Below are 12,546 nucleotides of genomic sequence, written 5' to 3'. Positions count from 1 at the left end.
GGGTAATGGGGCACAGGGAATCCATCCTATGGTAACGGGGTACAAGGAATCCATCCTATGGTAATGGGGTACAAGAAATCCATTCTATGGGTAATGGGGTACAAGGCATCCATCCTATGGGTAATGGGGTAAAAGGAATCCATTCTATGGCTAAAGGAGCACAGGGAATCCATCCTATGGGTAATGGGGCTCATGGAATCGCCCCTTATTAGTATTTAGGGCCCCCACCCGCCGCTCAGGGGTGGGGGCCAGGGGGGAGGACATTAGGTCCCCCCCCCCTTATTAGTATTTAGGGCGCCCACCCACCGCTCAGGGGTGGGGGCCAGGGGGAGGACAATAGGTCACCCCCATCGTCTTACTTTAGGGCCCCCATCCGCCGGGGGGGCCTATTTTTATTTTTTTAAACAGTGAGCAGCCACAGGCTGCTCACTGTTTACTAGACATGCCCCTACTCGCGGTATAGCGAGTAGGGGCAAAATTTACCAATACTAAGTCATTTTTACTTAGTATTAGTAAATTTGTCTGAAAGACCAATTTAGGTATTTCAGCCATTTGGTAGATAACTCCCTAATACCGTGGGAATTAGGGAGTTATCTACTAAGCGGCTGCAATAGAAGTGCCGAAGTCCTGAAGTTCCGAAGTGCTGAAGTGCCGAAGTTCCGAAGTTGCCGAATTTCTGAAGTGTCGAACTGCCGAAGTGCTGAAGTGCCGAATTACCGATGTCCCGAATTGCAAAAATTCAAATTGAACCGAAAATGTTCCCCATGCACATGCCTAAAAGCCAACATATTGTACAGTGCTAGGTACATGTGGAACAGAACGTAACAGGAACAGAACAACCTGTAAACCGGTTTATAATGGGCAGATAAGACACAATCTATAGATAAGAGTGTCTAGAACTAAGGGCCAGAGGTTGGAACATCTGAGATGTGAGGGCAGATTGCGGATATTCTGGGAATATGATGGGTTATTCCTTCACACATCCTATGGGTAATAGGGTAAAATGAATCCATCCTATGGGTAATGGGGTAAAAAGAATCCATTCTATGGGTAATGGGTTACAGGGAATCCATCCTATGGGTAATGAGGTAAAAGGAATCCATTCTATGGGTAATGGGGTACAAGGAATCCATCCTATGGGTAATGGGGTAAAAGGAATCCATTCTATGGGTAATGGGGTACAGGGAATCCATCCTATGGGTAATGAGGTAAAAATAATCCATTCTATGGGTAATGGGACACAGGGAATCCATTCTATATGTAATGGGGTACAGGGAATCCACATCTAATGTCAACATGATCAGCGCCAAGACTTCTCTCTCATCGTATCGTTCTGAGTTCAGCACATCCCAATAGATCACCAGCACAATTTCTTTGTGTTTGTCTAAAACCCTCCCTGACTTTTGTTTGTTTTGTTACTGTCTTTATATAGTGTAACCTGTGGGGCACAAGGAACCCATCCTGTGGTAATGGGGCACAGGGAATCCATCCTATGGTAAAGGAGAACAGGGAATTCATCCTATTGCTAATGGGGCACAGGGAATAGATCCTTTGGATAATGGGGTACAGGGAATCCATTCTATGGGTAAAGGAGCACAGGGAATCCATCCTATGGGTAATGGGGTACAGGGAATCTATCCTATTGCTAATGGGGCACAGGGAATCCATGCTATGGGTAATGGGACACAGGGATTCCATCCTATGGGTAATGGGAAACAGGCAATTCATCCTATTGCTAATGGGGCACAGGGAATCGATCCTATGGATAATGAGGTACAGGGAATCCATCCTATGGGTAAAGGAGCACAGGGAATTCATCCTATGGGTAATGGGGCTGAGGGAATCCATCCTATGGGTAATGAGGTACAAGGAATCCATCCTATGGGTAATGGGGTATAAGGAATCCATCCTATGGGTAATGGGGCACATGGAATCCATCCTATGGATAATGGGGTACAAGGAATCAATCCTATGGGTAATGGGGTACAAGGAATCCATCCTATGGTAATGGGGCTCAGGGAATCTATCCTATGGGTAATGGGGTAAAGGGAATCCATTCCATGGGTAATGGGGTACAGGGAATCAATCCTATGGGTAATTGGGTACAAGGAATCCATTCTATGGGTAATGGGGTACAGGGAATCCATCCTATGGGTAATGGGGTACAAGGAATCCATCCTATGGGTAATGGGGTACAGGGAATCTATCCTATGGGTAATGGGGTAAAAGGAACCCATTCTATGGGTAATGGGGTACAGGGAATCCATCCTATGGGTAATGGGGTACAAGGAATCCATGCTATGGTAATAGGGCTCAGGGAAGTCATCCTATGGGTAATGGGGTACAGGAAATCCATCCTATCAGTAATGGAACACAGGGAATACATCCAATGGGTAATGGGGTACAAGGAATACATCCTATGGGTAATGGGGCTCAGGGAATCCATCCTATGGGTAATGGGGTACAAGGAATCCATTCTATGGTAATGGGGCTCAGGGAATTCATCCTATGGGTAATGGGGTACAGGAAATACATCCTATTGGTAATGGGACACAGGCAATCCATCCTATGGGTAATGGGGTACAAGGAATCCATCATATGGGTAATGGGGCTCAGGGAATCCGTCCTATGGTAATGGAGTACAAGGAATCAATTCTATGGGTAATGGGGCAAAAGGAATCCATACTATGGGTAATGGGGTACAGGGAATCCATCCTATGGGTAATGGGGTACAAGGAATCCATTCTATGGTAATGGGGCTCAGGGAATTCATCCTATGGGTAATGGGGTACAGGAAATCCATCCTATCAGTAATGGAACACAAGGAATACATCCAATGGGTAATGGGGTACAAGGAATCCATCCTATGTGTAATGGGGCTCAGGGAATCCATCCTATGGGTTATGGGGCTCAGGGAATCCATCCTATGGGTAATGGGGTACAAGAAATCCATCCTATGGTAATGGGGCTCAGGGAATCCATCCTATGGGTAATGGGGTACAAGGAATCCATCCTATGGTAATGGGGTACAAGAAATCCATCCTATGGTAATGGGGAACAGGGAATCCGTCTTATGGGTAAAGGAGCACCAAATTGCTTTCCATTTCTTCTACAAAGAGTTCCCACTGACAGGTATTAGACAGGTTTTAGATTAATATTTTATATTATTAGATTAGATATTATAATATTAAGTTATTTCTCGTATAGTGGTTTCAGTATTACCATAACATGGTTATTGATTAGTTATAGATGTGTATTTTTAGCCAACATATTGTACAGTGCTAGGTACATGTGGAACAGAACGTAACAGGAACAGAACAACCTATAAACTGGTTTATAATAGGCAGATAAGACACAATCTATAGATAAGAGTGTCTAGAACTAAGGGCCAGAGGTTGGAACATCTGAGATGTGAGGGCAGATTGTGGATTTTCCAGGACTATGATTGATGAAAAAATGTGAAAAAACTTGAATGAGATTTTGCATGTCTCGTTTATTACATTCCCCAGACCCTGTGCGTCTCTTTTTCCCTCCCCCATCCCCTGTCCCTGTGGCTTTGTCATCCCCCAGTCACTCTGTGTAGCTCTTGGCACACCCGCAGCCCTTTGTGTGTTGCTTTGTCCATTCCCCCACCCCGTACCCCCCTCGTCCCTTTGTGTCTCTTGGTGGTGGGGGATCTTCTGTATCTTCTACCCAGTTTGACAGGAAGCTGTTCATTGCTCCTAGCGAGCACTTCCTGTCAGACTGGGTAGAGAACCTAGGCGGCTGACTTGTTCTCCTACTGGTAGTGCCGCCTGCAAACAAGTGAAATTCCGGGACCGAGGCCTACATTCTGCCCAATATTCTTTTCATTTCCATGGTGATTGTTTCATGTTTAGCACATCCCAGCGACAAAGCATTAAAGGGCCACTTCACTGCCAAAATGAAAATAATAATAATAATAATAAATGGTGATTGTTGCTTAGGACATATACCTCCAATGAAATCATGCATGCACTTAATTATGTATTGTTTTCACTGGTGAATATAAAAACAGCTAGCAAGGCAGGTGCTCGGAGCAATTGCTGCCTCTTGAGTTAATCTTTACTGAGCTAAACAAACCAGGAAGTAACAAGACCGGGTGTCTGATTGACAGCCAGGGGGGTGTAACCAGGTTATTTATCACAGTGACAGTGTCAATTGAAATCTGTGCTTTTTGAAAAATGAAAAAAAAGAGGGTACTCTTTACATAGAAAGCATTTCAACAATCTAAAGTACTCCAGGGATCCGGAGTGTTCCTTTAAGCTTTCAAATTGTTCTGTACTTTTATTATTCCTTTTACTTAATGTATTTATGACCGCAGGATTTTGTTGGCACTATATAAATAATGAATAGTAATATATTTTGATGCTTATACTCCATTAACACTGGCAAACTAGTATAAATTTAAAAATATCTCCGGGGAAGATTTCTGCGCATTTAGACTGTGAAAATATGCTTTAATAGGTTTAGTACTTAACAGACACGCAGAGTGTGTTTTGTAATTTTCAGATGGATAAAACCTTTATTTTTTTTTATCCGTCTTGATAACAGCCCATGGGAAATCGCACAATAAATCAACGCTGCCTATTAATGCGTCGCTATAATTTATTGATTCTCGCCACTCCCCGGAGCTGTTTCATGTAACACAGTAAAAGAGTTGTGGCAATTTTTTATACTTTAGACGATTGCGAATTCATTTTCTATCAACTGGATCTTTATGATAATTTCTGTGCTAGACTCAAGCTTAATGCTCTATTTATTCTTATCTAGAATTCTTATTCCACATTTCTCCTTTTAGTTCTGTACCTTTAACTATTTGCTGCTACCTGTACATAACAGTACAGCTCTTGGACTGTGAATACTGTTTGTCCTGTGACTCGACCCCTTGATATCTCTTATTAGACAGGACTGTGAATACTGTTTGTCCTGTGACTCGTCCCTCGATATCTCCTATTAGACAGGACTGTGAATACTGTTTGTCCTGTGACTCGTCCCTCGATATCTCCTATTAGACAGGACTGTGAATTCTGTTTGTCCTCCTGACTCGTCCCTCGATATCTCCTATTAGAAGGGACTGTGGATACTGTTTGTCCTGTGACTCGACCCCTCGATATCTCCTATTAGAAGGGACTGTGAATATGGTTTGTCCTGTGATTTTCCCTCGATATCTCCTATTAGAACGGACTGTGAATTCTGTTTGTCCTGTGACTTGACCCTCGATATCTCCTATTAGAAGGGACTGTGAATATGGTTTGTCCTGTGACTCGTCCCTCGATATCTCCTGTTAGAAGGGACTGTGAATATGGTTTGTCCTGTGATTTTCCCTCGATATCTCCTATTAGAACGGACTGTGAATGCTGTTTGTCCTGTGACTTGACCCCTCGAAATCTCCTATTAAACAGGACAGTGAATACGGTTTGTCCTGTGACTCGTCCCTCGATATCTCCTATTAGAACTGACTGTGAATATGGTTTGTCCTGTGACTCGTCCCTCGATATCTCCTATTAGAACTGACTGTGAATATGGTTTGTCCTGTGACTTGACCCCTCGAAATCTCCTATTAAACAGGACTGTGAATACGGTTTGTCCTGTGACTCGTCCCTCGATATCTCCTATTAGAACTGACTGTGAATATGGTTTGTCCTGTGACTCGTCCCTCGATATCTCCTGTTAGAAGGGACTGTGAATATGGTTTGTCCTGTGACTCGTCCCTCGATATCTCCTGTTAGAAGGGACTGTGAATATGGTTTGTCCTGTGATTGTCCCTCGGTATCTCCATTTTTGTAAATACTGTTTGTTAGAACTCAATGTACGTCCGCTTTGTGTTGCCCTATTGCAATGACTGTCCTGTTTGTAAGTAGGATTTTGCGCAGAATCTGACACGACACAATCCCTGCTATGTGTGTGCGCAGTCACAAGACACACACAACAAATAAACTATTTTTCCTGGAAGAGAACACATGGTAGTCCATGAAGCAGGGCATTAAAAGGATTACTACGATTAGCCCGGTAAACATTAATAAGAAGACAGTAATAGTCAAGAGATAATGTGCAAAGAGAGCAGAAAACTTTGACCTCCCTCCTTGGGGCTTATATAGAAGACACCTTTCTCTGTGTTCTTCGCACTTGGATCGGCTGCTGAACTGCGCTGCGAGAGGTATGTCACCTATATTACAGCAGCGTTATCAGTCGTGTCCCGGTCTGACCAGGACTGGGATTCATATTATATATGACCTCCACGTAGTGTGAGCACGCGGCCATGGGATACACTGGATCAATAGATGTTAAGAAATGATTATTGCTTTTCTAACAGTAGTAACCAGAGTGAAACGGTGATATTATATGTAATATATTGACAGAATAGCATTCATTTAGCACGTTAGATTACCGCACACTGGGCATGTTTTAATAAAAATACCCCTTTCTGTCTCATTAGAGATTTGGCATTTTAGCTGAAGCAGCAGATGAATTGTTAGTGCAGGACTCGTCTTGCCTCACCTTGCCACTTTTGACCTGACTGGGCAGGTGAGCTTACACTTTAAACCTTTGTTAATTAAATAGCCATAGGTAGTAACAGTTGGGGTAGTAACAGTTTTTCTTGTTCTTAGTATTTTGGTTGATGAAAGCCGCTGCTGCCCGGGCATAATGGGAGTTTGAGAACAGAACTTAATTTTGTGTGCATGTACTGATAAATAACCCCAAACAAATAGATGTTATTACGTCAGTTAATGTGCCTCGTTTTCCAAATTTATATTAGAGGTGTCCAACTTTGACCCCTGGCTTTTGTTTGATTTCTGCCGGTCACCGATTGGTCTAGAATTCTGCTTCTCATTAAATCTGGCTGTTGGAGCATTTCGATTTTACACTATAAGTAACGTTTGATATCACATTACCAGCTGATGTAACGAGCTAGTTAGATACATATATGTTTCATAAACCACCCTCATTGTACATAACACAGATACAATTATGACAAAAATAATTCAATTATTATTCGGTCTGCTTACCAGCTGGGGATTAATTGTTCTACCAGACATAATACCCATTTCTCAATATTTCCTGGGTCAGAATCCCAGTTTGAGATTATTGGAGTACTGCGCATTTAGCAATATCTACAGCTAGAATTAATTCTGGCGAACAGAGCACAGATTACCATTAACACAGCTTTATAACAGGTAACTAATAATAATAATCTATTAATGATTAAATCTTTATTAATCGGCGGTCCACCTCCTCCATGTTGTGACTATGGTAACTCCTAATTTACGACTTCTGGGGTTCATTAAGGACTATCCCCCGGAATATTTGTACAAAGACATAGTATGAAATTGCAGGGGGGATTCTGGAACTGCAAGCGTCAACATGGCACCTTCATGCCAACGCCATTCAGCGCAGTTAGACGTAGAGTTATGGGTTAGGAATGCAGGTACAGGCTAATGGGACTGATTATATTTTATATTCACTGTAGTGCGGTTCATTCAATAGAGTCCAAATTAGAGAGAGTCCAGATCTGTATGGCAGATCAAATGTAAGAAAAATTCCAAAAATTCAAGATGTGTTTCTTTCCCATAATTTTGATGGTTTTGTGTTTTAACGCAACATATTCCCAGTGTTTAACTGAACGTGGTGATACAAATTTAGATTAAACAAATATACTAACGAGAAACAAAATTGTCGCCCCCATGGGATCCACTAACTCGGTATCTGTTAGCCTCATTGTTACCGCATCATGGGACTTGTAGCTGCTCCACAACTGGAGAGCCACCTGCTGATTACCCAGATCTATATGCTGATTGATTATCAATCGATGAATCTAAACGTGGAATCCTTACTGGAAGACGACACTTATAATGCCTGGATCAGAACAGTTTTATACACAATCACGTATCATGGTACGCAAGACGAGGGGAATAGAATGTGACCCAACAACCAATAAATAGCAATACAATACGCGGTAACTATAAAAAAAACAAGATGGCAGAGAATTATAAATGCTAAGTAGGAACTTTTGCTAAATTCCGTTGGTTTCAATGGTGATGGCTCTTTATTTAGCACTTTGTTCTCGAATAGCACACATTTTTACCCCAAAATCCTAATTTAAAATAGAAAATGTATAAACATTAGTAATCTGCTAGATAGCCATGGAATCGAGTAAATATCTCCATATAATATCATTATTACTCTATAGATTTGATGTTATTCTGTATTCTACAGACATTTTCCGGATATTTCTCGCTGTATCCATCCATACAGAGGTCTATACGTTGCGTGAATATCCGCGAGATCTGGGATTCCTTATTAGCTGTACAGACAGATAGAACGACCTCTGCCGATGTTAATTAATTAACGTGTACTCAGATAACCTTTCGTACTGGAATTGTAACAGATTATCTGCAGTGTCTGTCGCCGTACGAAGTGCACCGACTCTACAGATTGCCTGTAACGCCAAAGATTCATATCGTACTTATAGAGAACAACATAAAACTGACACCTCCTGGATAATCCACACATCGTATCACTGACAAACTGCATCTCCATGTAGGAAACATAACGAAATACGACACGTTACTTTATTATTATTAGTGGATTACCTTTAGATAAATGGTGATCAGACTGCTGTCTGTAATATACTCAGGGAACCCAGCAGCTCATACTGGAGGCGGCAATTAACAACCCCCCCCCCCCCCCCCCCCCAATATCTTTTACACTAAAGGGATACGGACATTACAATGTAACTGCTGTCTGTAGAATACTCAGGGAACCCAGCAGCTCACACTGGAGGGGGAAATTAACCAAACCCCCCAATATCTTTTACACTAAAGGGATACGGACATTACAATGTAACTGCTGTCTGTAGAATACTCAGGGAACACAGCAGCTCACACTGGAGGGGGCAATTAACCAAACCCCAATATCTATTTCACTAAAGGGATATGGACATTACAATGTAACTGCTGTCTGTAGAATACTCAGGGAACACAGCAGCTCACACTGGAGGGGGCAATTAACCAAACCCCCCAATATCTTTTACACTAAAGGGATACGGACATTACAATGTAACTGCTGTCTGTAGAATACTCAGGGAGCACAGCAGCTCACACTGGTGGGGGTAATTAACCAAACCCCCAATATCTTTTACACTAAAGGAATATGGACATTACAATGTAACTGCTGTGTGTAAAATACTCAGGGAACACAGCAGCTCACACTGGAGGGGGCAATTAACCAAACCCCCAATATCTTTTACACTAAAGGAATATGGACATTACAATGTAACTGCTGTGTGTAAAATACTCAGGGAACACAGCAGCTCACACTGGAGGGGGCAATTAACCAAACCCCCCCAATATCTTTTACACTAACGGCATATGAACATTACAATGTAACTGCTGTCTGTGGAATACTCAGGGAACCCAGCAGCTCACACTGGAGGGGGCAATTAACCAAACCCCCAATATCTTTTACACTAAAGGAATATGGACATTACAATGTAACTGCTGTGTGTAAAATACTCAGGGAACACAGCAGCTCACACTGGAGGGGGCAATTAACCAAACCCCCCCAATATCTTTTACACTAACGGCATATGAACATTACAATGTAACTGCTGTCTGTGGAATACTCAGGGAACACAGCAGCTCACACTGGAGGGGTGTCAGGGTACCTGTAGTCTCTACCCCTGAGAGGGGTAGAGACCTAGACGTTTTTCCATCCAGACGGCATGATTCTCCCGTTCCTCGCGGTTCCCTCGCGCATGTAAACGCCGGCCGCGAGAGAGCTATGCCTTTTTGTAACGTGACGCTCAATAGTCGACGTCATGACGCTATTCTAGCCCGACCTGTCAGTCAAATCCCGGACACTAATCAGGTCTCGGCGGAGGCGTGATTAGTCTCTAGAACCATCAGGGTGAACTAAAATTGGTGCGGAAGCAAACAGCTCCTTGAGAGTCTTAAAAGCCAGAAGTGCTTCAGTAGACCAATTCTTAGTGTCAGCCCCTTGTCTGGTCATATTGGTGATAGGAGCAATAATAGAGGAGTATCCCTTAATGAAACGTCTGTAATAATTAGAGAAACCAATAAATCTCTGAATGGCCTTGAGACCTTTAGGTAAAGGCCAATCTAAAATGGATTGGAGTTTCTCCGGATCCATTTCAAACCCCTCACCAGAAATCACGTAACCAAGAAAGTTAGTCTGGGATTGGTCAAAGCTACATTTCTCTAATTTGCAGTACAAGCCGTGTTGAAGAAGTTTGTGCAAAACCCTTCTGACCTGTCCGTGGTGAGTCTCAATATCCCTGGAATGTATAAGTATATCATCGAGGTATACAATAACACAGTCATGTTGAAACTCCCTAAGAACTTCATTAATTAGATCCTGAAATACCGCCGGGGCATTACAGAGACCAAAAGGCATTACTGTATACTCATAGTGCCCATAACGAGTATTGAACGCAGTCATCCACTCGTGTCCCTGCTGAATTCTCACCAAGTTATAAGCACCTCTGAGGTCTAACTTAGTGAAAATCTTGGAACCCTTTAATCGATCAAAAAGCTTGGTGATCAAGGGGATCGGATAGGCATTTCTAATGGTTATCTTGTTCAAACCTCGGTAGTCAATGCAAGGTCTTAAAGAACCATCCTTCTTTTTAACAAAAATAAAAATCCAGCCCCAGCAGGGGAGGAGGATCTCCTAATGAACCCTTTGTCTAGGTTCTCACGAATATACTCCTCTAAGACTAAGTTATCATTCGTAGACAAAGGGTATACATGGCCCCTGGGAGGCATAGTACCAGGAAGTAAATTAATTTTGCAATCAAAAGGCCTGTGTGGGGGGGCCACGCTAGACTAACGGCTCACCCAAGCAATGTTAATACTATACGCCTGCGCGGACATACTCTAATCGTACCAGGAAGTAGAAAACTCAGGGAACACAGCAGCTCACACTGGAGGGGGCAATTAACCAAACCCCCCCAATATCTTTTACACTAACGGCATATGGACATTACAATGTAACTGCTGTCTGTAGAATACTCAGGGAACACAGCAGCTCACACTGGAGGGGGCAATTAACCAAACCCCCCAATATCTTTTACACTAAAGGGATACGGACATTACAATGTAACTACTGTCTGTAGAATACTCAGGGAACCCAGCAGCTCACACTGGTGGGGGTAATTAACCAAACCCCCCAATATATTTTATACTAAAGGGATACGGACATTACAATGTAACTGCTGTCTGTAGAATACTCAGGGAAAACAGCAGCTCACACTGGAGGGGGGCAATTAACCAAACCCCCCAATATATTTTATACTAAAGGGATACGGACATTACAATGTAACTGCTGTCTGTAGAATACTCAGGGAACCCAGCAGCTTACACTGGAGGGGGCAATTAACCAACCACCCCCCCCCCCCCCCACAATATCTTTTACACTAAAGGGATACGGAAAATACAATGTAACTGCTGTCTGTAGAATACTCAGGGAACACAGCAGCTCACACTGGAGGGGGCAATTAACCAAACCCCCCAATATCTTTTACACTAAAGGGATACGGACATTACAATGTAACTACTGTCTGTAGAATACTCAGGGAACCCAGCAGCTCACACTGGAGGGGGGCAATTAACCAAACCCCCCAATATATTTTATACTAAAGGGATACGGACATTACAATGTAACTGCTGTCTGTAGAATACTCAGGGAACCCAGCAGCTTACACTGGAGGGGGCAATTAACCAACCACCCCCCCCCCCACAATATCTTTTACACTAAAGGGATACGGACAATACAATGTAACTGCTGTCTGTAGAATACTCCGGGGACACAGCAGCTCACACTGGAGGGGGCAATTAACCAAAATCCCCCAATATCTTTTACACTAAAGGGTTACGGACATTACAATGTAACTGCTGTCTGTAGACTCAGGGAACACAGCAGCTCACACTGGAGGGGGCAATTAACCAAACCCCCCAATATCTTTTACACTAAAGGGATACGGACATTACAATGTAACTGCTGTCTGTAGAATACTCAGGGAGCACAGCAGCTCACAGTGGTGGGGGTAATTAACCAAACCCCCATATCTTTTACACTAACGGGATACGGACATTACAATGTAACTGCTGTGTGTAAAATACTCAGGGAACACAGCAGCTCACACTGGAGGGGGCAATTAACCAAAGAACCCAATATCTTTTACACTAAAGGGATACGGACATTACAATGTAACTGCTGTCTGTAGAATACTCAGGGAACACAGCAGCTCGCACTGGAGGGGGCAATTAACCAAACCCCCCCAATATCTTTTACACTAAAGGAATACGGACATTACAATGTAACAGCTGTCTGTAGAATACTCAGGGAACCCAGCAGCTCACACTGGTGGGGGTAATTAACCAAACCCCCTAATATATTTTATACTAAAGGGATACGGACATTACAATGTAACTGCTGTCTGTAGAATACTCAGGGAACCCAGCAGCTCACACTGGTGGGGATAATTAACCAAACCCCCTAATATAT

At 42.9% G+C, this 12,546-nt stretch overlaps 1 protein-coding gene across 1 annotated transcript in view; it reads left to right on the top strand.

Moving 5' to 3' along the window:
* Nucleotides 1-6,133: 6,133 nt before the first annotated feature.
* SLC34A3 (solute carrier family 34 member 3) overlaps nt 6,134-12,546 on the top strand; it is a 29,160-nt gene continuing 22,747 nt past the window's right edge. The window contains exon 1 of the mRNA XM_063431779.1: nt 6,134-6,178. The gene's annotated coding sequence lies outside the window, so the exon portion shown is untranslated. The remainder of the gene's footprint in view (nt 6,179-12,546) is intronic.

The sequence above is a fragment of the Pelobates fuscus genome, chromosome 9 (assembly GCF_036172605.1).
Source record: "Pelobates fuscus isolate aPelFus1 chromosome 9, aPelFus1.pri, whole genome shotgun sequence".
In the NCBI taxonomy this organism is placed as follows: Eukaryota; Metazoa; Chordata; class Amphibia; order Anura; family Pelobatidae; genus Pelobates; species Pelobates fuscus.
The sequence above is the reverse complement of the archived record's forward strand: the minus strand, read 5'-3'. Positions and strand labels throughout refer to the sequence as shown.